This window comes from Tupaia chinensis, unplaced genomic scaffold, assembly GCF_000334495.1.
Source record: "Tupaia chinensis unplaced genomic scaffold, TupChi_1.0 Scaffold000671_2, whole genome shotgun sequence".
NCBI classification, from domain to species: domain Eukaryota; kingdom Metazoa; phylum Chordata; class Mammalia; order Scandentia; family Tupaiidae; genus Tupaia; species Tupaia belangeri.
This window is the reverse complement of record NW_006160194.1, coordinates 69900-81717: the sequence shown is the minus strand read 5'-3', so window position 1 is coordinate 81717 and position 11818 is coordinate 69900. Positions and strand designations below refer to the sequence as shown.

Below are 11818 nucleotides of genomic sequence, written 5' to 3'. Positions count from 1 at the left end.
TGCTTGGGTGTGTGGATAAAACCCCCCCCCCCCCCCAGTTCATATTTAGAAAACACTGGCTGTCTGGGCTAACAGTATTGGAGACGCCTATTTTAGAGGGATAGTCTAACATATGTCTCAAAACCAGTGTTAAACCAATCACAACGTTGAGAGGAAAAAGGGGGAGTCTAAAATCATAAGTGCAGTCATATATAGGACCCTTGTCCTTCTAGATCCACGCTTCCTTCAGGGTCTTCATCATTATAAATGTTCTCAGCCATCTGCCACACTTGAGTGATACTGTTTTCTGAAACAAGCAAGTCACCCAAGGTTCGTGGCAGTGTGACCACCATGAATAAACAACTCTGGCAGTCCATCCTCTGCATCTTCTGGGAATTGTTCCTCTCCAACTTTACTTAAATCCCAGATGTCCAGTCTGTGATCAGTACCGCTGGAAGCCAAAAAAGTCTCATTGTGAGGCGACCAGTGAACCTGGATTACTTCGTCCTTATGTGATTCAAGGGAATGTAACTTCAGTTTCAGATTTCTCAGATCCCACAAGGCAACAGTATTGTCAGCCGATCCTGTGGCAAGGATGAACTCACTATAAGGATTGAAAGAGAGACAGTTCACTTCAGCTGTGTGAACATCAACTGAGTGGCTTGGTTTGGAAGTACTGTTTGAACGAGTATTCTAAATCATAAGTTCCTGGTCATCAGCAGCTGATCCAAACAGAGATTCACGGAGCAGAGGCCAGGAGATATATATAGTCCACCACTGCTGTAAAGACAGTCTTTGCATCCTCTTTTCCTTCCTTTGGAACGGCCCTGATGTCCCACAGGCAGATGGGATGGTCATCAGAAGCACTAAGTAAGAGTCCACTGAGATGTGGGTTCCAGGAAAGCCCACAGCCTTCCTTCTGTGTCCACGGGGATGCAGGTTTGGGATGCACTCTCCAGAAGGGTCTGGCTTAGAAGGATGTTTTATATAGTTAAAAACAGGAACAGCGCTGGATGGAGTCTTTGTTGCAATGATGCAAGGGATCTGGGGCATATAACGGGCCCGGTTTACTTCTCCTTCATCGTTGATCTTAATTCCTATTTCAATTTTTCCACTAACTGAGCCAAAACCTCCAAACTTTCCTTTCTCGCTGTGGTAGTGTGACGCATCACACTGAACATTGTTGTTAGGGAGCTGCATAGTGGCTATCACCAGGCTATTACCTGAGGTGTGTGTCCCCAGGACAAGTCGATGAATGCTGAAATCTTTCCCTTCAGGTCTGGTCACATCTGGAAGCCACTGTGCAGTTAGGCTGGGCCACTCCAGGGCATGGGTCATCAGCAAATCATAAGGAAAAGGAGTGTTCTTTTTCCATATTTTGTACTCCTCGTTGATCACATGTTCTTCCACTGCATCATCAAAGGCTGCTTCCTTGTCGGCCATGGCGGGCAGGCAGGCCAGGGAGAACCCGGGCAGAGTGTTGCAGGAGGGGCAAGGAGACTACAAGTGCTCTGGATTAAATTTTTTTAAAAGAATCATTTTATTTAACTTTACTTATTTACTCATTTATATTATTTTAATTTGACCGGAGAAGAGCAAGAGGGTGGGGGAGGAGAGGAGAGGGAAAGTGAGAAAGCAAGTCTCCAGGTCTGGGATTCAAACCACAGTTGGCCATGTGGGAGTCCAGCACCCCTTAACCACCATGCCACCTGCCAGCCCAACGGGTTAATTTTTATTTTTTTTGAGAGGTTTTTGCTATAGGGCTGACCATAAAGAGAGAGAAAGACAGGCAGAAAGCGAGAAATCACCCCCCTGGGGATGACCACACCGCAATCCCTTCTCCATTCTCCTCTTGAGATCTTGGGCATGCACGCACACACGCCCGACGTGAGTTTAAGCCATCGGGTCCGGGACTCGAAACACAGTCAACTACATGGGAGTTCAGCGACATGGCCACTACGCTAACTGCTGGTCCCATGAATGGGTTTTTCTATTTCTCAAAAAAAAAAAAAAAAAAAAACATTTAGATTTTGATAGCAATTGTACTGATTGTACTGAATCTGTAGATCACTTTGGGTGGTATGGACACCTTAATATTGTCTTCCAATCTATGAATAGAGAGTGTGCTTCCATTTATTTATGTCTTCTTTAATTTCTCTCAACAATGTTCTGTACTTGTTTCTCACCTCCTTGTTTCAATTAATTCCTAAGTATTTCACTCTTTTTTATGCTATTTTTAATGAAATTGTTTTCATAATTTCTTTTTGATTGTTCACCATAAGTGGAGTTTTATTGTTTTATTATCAGAGGGTATATATGATATGCTTGCCAGAGAGAGAGAGAAAAAGCAACATCCCTCCCATCTGCTGGGGCCTTGTAGGCTGTAATCCTCTTTTTTCCATTTCTCCATCCTGCCAGGACTCTGGTATGCACATATGTACACCCAGCATGTTTTTCAAACCATAGTGGTAGGAATTTGGACAGTGGTCAGCCAATGTGGGATCTGGCTCCCTTAACCACTAGGGTATGGGGCCAGTACAAAAATGACAAAATTTTAAGATGCTCATTTTTATTTTTTCTTAAAGAATTACTTATTTGGGACCAGCAGATGGCATAATGGTTACGTTGCTGGACTCCAACATAGTCAACCGCAATTTGTGTCCTGGACCTGGCAGCTAAGAAACACACCAGGCATGTGTGAATGTGTGCCCAAAATTCCGAGAGGAGAATAGAGAAGGGATTGCAGCATGGCCATCCCCCCTAGGGGGATGTGATTTCTTACTTTTTATCTCTCTGGCAAGTACACACAAGCTATTGCAAAAATCTCGTAAAAAGATAAAAATTACTGGGAAAAGCAGATGGCATAATGGTTACATTGCTGGACTGCCACATAGTTGACCATGGTTTGAGTCCCAGATTCAGTGACTTGAAACTCACATCAAGCATATGTGCATGCATGCCCAAAATCCTGAGGAAAATAGAGAAGGGATTATGGCATAACCATCCTCACTCAAGGGTGATTTCTCACTTTCTAGCTCTCTGTCTCTGTCTCTCTGGTGAGTGCACACACCCTATAGCAAAAATCTCTCTAAAAAGTAAAACTTACTTATTTTATTATTATTATTACTATTACTTTTAATTTGTTATAGGGCACACACACTCACCAGAAAGAAAGACAGAGAGAGACTGAAAGTGAGAAAGCAAGCCACCAAGTCTGGAACTCGAACTGTGGTCAGCCACATGGGAGTCCAGCGCCTTAATCATCATACTACCTGCTGGCCCTAAAATACTCATTTCTAATGAAGAAAACACTGGTCAATCAAGTGTGAATATACTGAGTGCTTATTAAGAGAGTATCAAAGAAGTCAGACAAGAAAGGTATTCCCTTCCCACTCCCCCCCCAAAAAAAAAACCCCAGGAAACCAGAGTCAGAAGAGCTATCCCAGGTCCAAGTTCTACTTTACCCTACCTGTTTTAACGTGGGCATCATTTCAAACCCTGTAAAGTGATACTTGTCCATAATCTACCAGCCTCGCACATTTGCTGTGTTGATGAATGAGACGATACACCCAAATGTGACTTATCCTGGAATGTTCTGGTTCTTAGAACAATAATCATATTAAATAACACTAACTCAAACTTAATGCATTGGCTTATTAAAAAGCATATGTATAAGCATTGCACAAAGATATTCAGATTTCCAGCCCTTCTTAATGATCTTTCTAATTTTTTTTTTCTGAGAGGTTTTCACTATAGGGCGCATGCGCTTGCCAGACAGAGACAGAGACAGACATAGAGACAGAAAGTGAGAAATCACCCCCCAGGGGGGATGGTCACGCCGCAATCCCTTCTCCTCCATTCTCCTCTCAGGATCTTGGGCACACATGCACAGGCGCCCGGCGTGAGTTTTAAGCCACCGGGTCCGGGACGCGAACCGCGGTCGACTGCGTGGGAATCCAGCAACATAGCCATTACGCCAACTGCTGGTTCCCGTTCTTTCTAATTTTTAAACCAGTCATTTAGAAAAATTACACAACTGTTTTAACCTTGCAAAGATATATGACAAAATCTCCGGTAAACCATTTTATTCTCTGAAATATTAACTTATATAGTGATCAGCCTGCCAAGCATGTGAGAATATCCTCCACGCTTTGGGTACCAAGTGAGGTGTTCCAGTCACATCAAGTGAAGCAGGTCACAGTCCCCGCCCTCTTAAAGCGCAGCTGGTGTGCCGAGACATGCAGGAGAAAGGCTGGCTGCCGGGAGTGGGGCGGTAATCACGGCGCTCACTTTCATCTAGGACGTTAAAGCTGCTGGAGTATCCTCACGGGCTATAAACGCATCTTGTGCCAGATCGTGATACAGGCTAAGAGAGTCGGATCTTAAGTTACAGGGAGGAAAAGGGGATAGATCCCTTAAAGATACCTGAGTTTTGCCAGCATATCAGCCATAGGTGTTCGCATAACCCTGATTAGGAGCAGGGTGGAAGAAGGAAGGAGAGGAGCCAAGCAGAAAGACCAGTTGTGAGCCTCTTGCGATGGCTCAGGTCACAGTTAGCAAGGGCTGTGAAGATAAAGTTCACGTAAAAAAGAGATTGCTATATGAAGTTTAAAAATTAAGTGCTGAGAACTATGAAGGAGAGGAGAGCGACCAGCACCCCTACCGGCTGCAGCTGTTCCTTACTGACTCCGTGACCACAGTCAATAAATCTTCTGTCTCAAGATAATTCTAGGCTTGCACTCATTCTGCCGAACATCACTGCCATCCAGTTGCTTCAGACAGCTTCTGCTGGCAGCCTTTCACCTCTCTCCCAAGGCCCTGCTGTTACCTCTGTCCAGTGTAAACTTTCGGAACACTGTACAAGGACTGCAACCCCTTTCTAGTGCAGCAGACCCTAGCCTCCTCAGGGTTGGAGGAGGATGGCCATTTCCCTCTGGCCATGCTCTGGTGGGTCTGCCCGCATGCCCTAGGGCCTGACCCTTACTTGAGGCTTGTTTGCTAAGACCAATAAACTCCCCTTCTCCTCATAGCTTTTGCTCTAAGGCTGTTCTTTGTGGCTTAACAGAACCAAGTCTAGAAAGTAGAAAATAAAATGGACGCGAAGGCAGTAAAATCATGAGGCAGACTCTATCAAGATCCGGTCAGGATGAGGACAGCAACAACAAAAACAGCACGCAGCAGCTTTCCTTTCCTGGGTGTTCTCCTGTGCCAGGAAACCAGTTCAGCACTTTACATGCCTTACTGAACCCTCAACTAACTTACGAGGGCAGGTGCTGCAGCTATCTTCATTTTACAAATGATATCTGGAAGCAGAGAGACTCCAGAGTTGGGATTCACACGCAAGAGTGACTCCACCCAGAGTGCTCTGCCTCTGTGCCCCACGCTTTCTCTGTGAGCAAATCCCAAGGGCTTGGTGACGGCGTGGAGTACGAGGAAAACAACAGGCCTTGTATGGCCTGACGCGGGTAAAGTGAGGTGATGAGATCACTAGCCGAAGTCACAGCTATCATTCTGGAGGAGGAAACGATCCGTATTTTAGATATGTAGATTCCTGAATGGTAGCAGAATATTGAAAAAAAAACTTCCCTAGGAAGTCGTAACTATAAAATCCGCCACATCAATAATTAAAATAATTTTCTAGAGATCGTGCCATGTCATAGCTACCACATGGCCTGGGACTTTATCGTTAAAGAAGATCTTAAAGTGGATTCCCACATGGCCAACCTCAGTTCAAGTTAAAGACCTGGTAGCTTGTTTTCTCACTTTTCCTCTCACTCCCTCCCTCCCCCCTCCCCTCTCAATCTCATGAATTTAAAAGGTGCTACTAATAATAAACTAATTGAATAAATCATTCTTTTTTTTGGAGAGGTTTTTGTTATGGGGCATGCGCTTAACAGAAAGACAGAGACAGACAGAGAGACAGAAAGTGAGAAATCACCCCCCCCAGGGGGGATGGCCACGCCGCAATCCCTTCTCCTCCATTCTCCTCTTGGGATCTTGGGCACGCACGCACACACACCCAGCATGAGTTTTAAGCCACCAGGTCCGGGACTTGAACTGTATTTTTGACTACAGAGTCCAGCAATATAACCATTATGCCATCTCCTGGTCCCAAATCAATACTTCTCAGTTGCCTTAACCACCATACCACAGGTTGGCCCTGCTTGTTTAAAATTTTTATTTATTTATTTTGTGACCAAAAGAGATACAGCACCCGCAGGGATGCTTTCTCACTTTCCTTCTGTCTTTGTTGCACTTTGATGAGTGTGTACACACGATAGCAAATTTTAAAAAAGTAAACAAAGCTAAATACCTGTATGTAAAACACGTAAGGGTTTGGAAGAACTTTTTTTTTTTTTTTTAAGAATTATTTATTTGGCTGGACTCCTACATGGCCAACCATGGTTCAAGTTCCAGCCTGGTGGCTTGTTTTGTCATTTTATCTCTCTTTCTCATCAAATTAAAAATAAATAAATAAATAACTTTTAAAAAGAGAATTATGTGGGACCAGCAATTATGTGGTGTAATGGCTGTCACTGGACTCCCATATAGTAGACCGGGTTCGAGTCCCGGACCCAGTGGCTTAAATTCACACTGGGCACGTGTGCATGTGTGCCCAGGATCCCAAGAGGAGACTGGGGGAAAAGAGATTGCGGCATGGCCATCCCCCTGGGAGGTGATTTCTTGCTTTCTGTGTATCTGTCTCTATCTTTCTGGCAAGTGTATGCACCCTATAGCAAAAACCTCTAAAATAAAAAAAGAAAAAGAAAATAGATAGATAGATAGAAAGAGAATTATTGGGACCAGCAGTTGGCATAATGGCTATGTCACTGGGCTCCCATGTAGTCGACCGCGGTTTAAATCTGGGACCTGGTGGCTTAAAACTCACGTCGGGCGCGTGTGCATGGGTGCCCAAGATCCCAGGAGGAGAATGGAAGAGAAGGGATTGCGGCGTGGCCATCCCCCCTAGGGGGTGACTTCTCTCTTTCTGTCTCTGTCTCTCTCTATCCTTCTGGCAAGCACACATGCCCTATAACAAAAAATCTCTCCAAGAAATTTTATTTTATTTATTATTATTTAATTTGCTATAGGGCGCATGTTATCATGAGAGAGACAGAGAGAGAGAGAGGGAGGGAGAGTTAGAAAGCAAGCCGCCAGGTCCAGGACTCGAACCACAGTTGGCCATTTGGGAGCCCAGTGCCTTAACCACCATGTCACCTGTCAGCCCCAGTAAGTAAATTATATTTTAATAAAAGAGTGCAGGGATAGTAGGTGGTATGGTGGTTAAGGTACTGGACTCCGACATGGCCAACCAGGGTTCGAGTCCCTGAAAATTAAGCCAGGTGTGTGTGAGTGTGCATATGCCCAAAATCCCAGGAGGAAAATGGAGAATGGAGTAAAAGAGATTGTGGCATGACCATCTTCCATTGGGAATAATTTCTCACTTTCCCACTCACTGCCTCTCTCTCTAGTGAGCACTTGTGCCCTATAGCAAAAACTTAAAAAAAAAAAAAAGAAAGAAAGAAAGAAAGAAAAGAAAGTGAAAGGGCCAGCCATGGTGTTTAAGGCAGCTAGATTCCATATGGCCAACAGTGTGGTTCAAGTCTTGGACCAAGTGGCTTGAAAAACATAGTAAGCACTTGTGCATCTGTATCCAACATTCCATAAGGGAGAGAGATGGAGAAGGAATTGCAGTATGACCACCCCTCACGGGCAGGGATAGGGGAGTTCTGATTTTCTATTTCTCTGGCAAGAGCACCCACCCTGCAGCACATTGCTTAAAAAATGACAAAGAAAGACAAAGCAAAACACAAGCACGTAGAAAGCCTAGTCTAACTTACATATGTTGAGGTGTGTTTCATGAATCAAGATATACTGTATTTTAGTGAATGTTCCACGTACACTTGAAAAGAATGTGCATTCAGGTCCAGCCTCGTGACGTGGTGGTGAAGACATCTGGATCCCACATGGCTGACTGCACGTTCAAGTCGTGGACCTGGCAGCTTGAAAAACCCACCAGGTGCTAGTGTGTGCATGCCCCAAATTCTGAGAATGGAGAATGGATCATGGTGTGGTCATTCCCACTGGAGGGTGGTTTCTCACCACCTCCCCATCTGGCAAGGACATGTACTCTATAGCAAATTAAAACATAAAAAGAAGGTGCATTCACCTATTGTTGGGTGAAGTGTTCTATAAACATCAACTAGATCAAGTTCATGGATAGTGCTGTTTTCTGGTTCTTGTCATTATTATTTTTTATTGCCAGAGGGTGCAGGAGCTCTCCAGAGAGAAAGCAAATCCCCTCAACTGGGCACTGTCATGCTACAATTCCCTCTCCTCCATTTCTTATCCTGTTCACAAACATGCCCAGCATGTTTTTGAAACTACCAAGGCCAGCATTCAGACCGTGGTTAACAGTGTAGGATCCGGCTCCCCATGCATAGAGCTTAACCGCTGCTCTACAGGGTGGGCCTGATGGCATTGCCCCGTTTTCTCTATTTTGTGATTTTCTGTTTACTGTCTGTTACTGAGAGAAATACTATAGTCTCCTACTAAAACTGTGGATTTGTCTATTTCTTCTCTTAGTTATGCCAGCTTTTGGTCCATGTATAATGAAGTGCTCTTGTTAAAAAGCACACACAGGGACCAGCAGTTGGCGTAATGGCTATGTCGTTGGACTCCCACAGAGTTGACCGCAGTTCGCGTCCCGGACCCGGTGGCTTAAACTCACGCCAGGCGCATGTGCATATGTGCTCAAGATCCCGAGAGGAGAATGGAGGAGAAGGGATTGCAGCGTGGCCATCCCCCCTGGGGGGTGATTTCTCGCTTTCTGTCTCTCTGTCTCTCTCTGTCTGTCTGGTGAGCGCACGCGCCCTATAGCAAAAACCTCTCAAAAAAAAGAGAAAAAAAAACTCTCCAAAAAAATAAAAATAGAAAATAAAAAATATAAAAAGCACACACAGGGACCAGCAGTTGGCGTAATGGCTATGTCGTTGGACTCCCACAGAGTTGACCGCAGTTCGCGTCCCGGACCCGGTGGCTTAAACTCACGCCAGGCGCATGTGCATATGTGCTCAAGATCCCGAGAGGAGAATGGAGGAGAAGGGATTGCAGCGTGGCCATCCCCCCTGGGGGGTGATTTCTCGCTTTCTGTCTCTCTGTCTCTCTCTGTCTGTCTGGTGAGCGCACGCGCCCTATAGCAAAAACCTCTCAAAAAAAAGAGAAAAAAAAACTCTCCAAAAAAATAAAAATAGAAAATAAAAAATATAAAAAGCACACACAGGGACCAGCAGTTGGCGTAATGGCTATGTCGTTGGACTCCCACAGAGTTGACCGCAGTTCGCGTCCCGGACCCGGTGGCTTAAACTCACGCCAGGCGCATGTGCATATGTGCTCAAGATCCCGAGAGGAGAATGGAGGAGAAGGGATTGCAGCGTGGCCATCCCCCCTGGGGGGTGATTTCTCGCTTTCTGTCTCTCTGTCTCTCTCTGTCTGTCTGGTGAGCGCACGCGCCCTATAGCAAAAACCTCTCAAAAAAAAGAGAAAAAAAAACTCTCCAAAAAAATAAAAATAGAAAATAAAAAATATAAAAAGCACACACAGGGACCAGCAGTTGGCGTAATGGCTATGTCGTTGGACTCCCACAGAGTTGACCGCAGTTCGCGTCCCGGACCCGGTGGCTTAAACTCACGCCAGGCGCATGTGCATATGTGCTCAAGATCCCGAGAGGAGAATGGAGGAGAAGGGATTGCAGCGTGGCCATCCCCCCTGGGGGGTGATTTCTCGCTTTCTGTCTCTCTGTCTCTCTCTGTCTGTCTGGTGAGCGCACGCGCCCTATAGCAAAAACCTCTCAAAAAAAAGAGAAAAAAAAAAACTCTCCAAAAAAATAAAAATAGAAAATAAAAAATATAAAAAGCACACACATTCAGGACTGCTAGGTCTTCTTAGTGAGCTGTCCCTGCTGTCATCACTACTCGTGCACTTAGGGACCATTAAGTAAAGTAAGCATTACTTGAACAAAAAGCACAGTGATACTGCCACAGTCATCCGATAACTAAGACGGTTCCTCACTGACTAACAGGCAGTAGCATTATAACATGGGTACACTGAGCTAAGGGTTGGTTCACATCCCAGGCAAGGTAGCACAAAACGTCATCATGCTACTCAGAATGGTGCACTATTTAAACATATGAATTGTTTATTTCTGGAACTCCTGATTTAATAGTTTTGAATTATCATTAACCACAGACAACTAAAAATGTGGAAAGTGAAGCCATGGATTAGGGGGACAACTGTACCTCATTGTACATGCTTTTGGTTTTTCCATTTCCTGGGGCACACGTGCTCACCAGAGACAAAGAGAGATGGGGGAGAGGGAGAAAACACCCTCGATGGGCATAAGCACGCCACAACCCTTTCTCCTACATTTCTCCATCCTGTTGGGCACACATATACACACCCTCACCACGCTTTTCAAGCCGAAGCAGTTGGGATTTGAACTGTAGTCAGCCATGTGGAACCTGGCTCCCCCTTAACTACTAGGCTACAGGACTGATCATGTGCAGCTTTTATTAGTGGTTGTTTAGGGATTACAATACATATATAGTGGACTTTTCTAAAATCTACTTAGAATAAACATTTTACCTCTTCAAGCAGAATACTGTATACAAAGTTTATCAACATATAGGCCTCATTATTCTCCCTCACTTGTTATACTTGCCTTAACGAGGGGGGTCTTCAAAAAGGTCCTAGAAAAATGCATATTAAAAAATATGCATAGGTTTGAAAATTTTTACACTAAAACAAACTAATACTTTAGTTCTATTTCCATGAATTTCTTAAAGTACCCTCATTATTACTATAATACTTCTAGACATCTTGAAAACTTGACCATTTGTAATTTTGCTTTCAGGGCCAGCAGGTAGCATGGTGGTTAAGGTGCTAGATTCCCACATTACCAATCGCAGTCTGGGTCCTATTCCTGGTGGCTTGAAAATCAGGCCAGGCGGGACCAGCAGACGGTGTAATGGCTACATTGCTGGACTCCCATGTAGTCAACTGCAGTTCAAGTCCTGGACTCCGTGGCTTAAACTCATGCTGGGCGCGTGTGTGTGCGTGCCCAAGATCCCTAAGAGGGTGATTTCTCACTTTGTCTCTCTCCCTCTTTCTGGTGGGCGCATGGGCCCTATAGCAAAAAAACTCTCAAAAACAAAAAACAAACAAACAAAAAAAAAAACAAAAAAAAAGAAAGAAAATCAGGTCATGCACAGATGTGTGCACCCCAGATCCCGAGAAAATGGAGAAGGGACTGCAGCGTAGCCTTCCCCCAGGAGGTGATTTCTCATTCTCGGTCTCTCTCCAGGTGAGCACATGCAGCCTATGGCCAAAATAATAATAATAATAGTTTTTAAAACAATTATTTTATTTAACTTTACTTATTTATTTTTATTTGACCAGAGAGGGACAGAGTGAGAGAAAGAGAGGGAAAATGAGAAAGCAAGCCACCAGGTCTGGGACTTGAACTGCAGTCAATTATGTGGAAGTCCAGTGCCCTCAACCACCACAACACCTGTCAGCAACAATAATAATAATTTTGCTTTCAACTCTCAAATATAACTTAAGGGGCTCAATAGAAGACAGCCTGTTGGCATTTATCCAGGCATTTACTACTCCTCTTCCCCCTTTCCTGGTATCCTAAGTTTCCTTCTGGCTGAAGAACTTTCTTTGTAATGATTTGAGAGCAGGTCTGTTGGCAGCCAACTGTCTTCTTTACTTCCTTCACTCAAGAATACTTTCATTTCACTTTCTTTTTTGATTGCTAGTTTTTTTTTTTTTTTTT

General features: G+C 44.4%; 1 protein-coding gene and 1 pseudogene across 1 annotated transcript in view; both read right to left on the bottom strand.

Moving 5' to 3' along the window:
• The window catches only part of TECPR2 (tectonin beta-propeller repeat containing 2), a 128704-nt gene that overhangs the window by 102829 nt on the left and 14057 nt on the right, over window positions 1-11818 (bottom strand).
• LOC102470355 (histone-binding protein RBBP4 pseudogene) lies at window positions 71-1516 on the bottom strand (annotated as a pseudogene).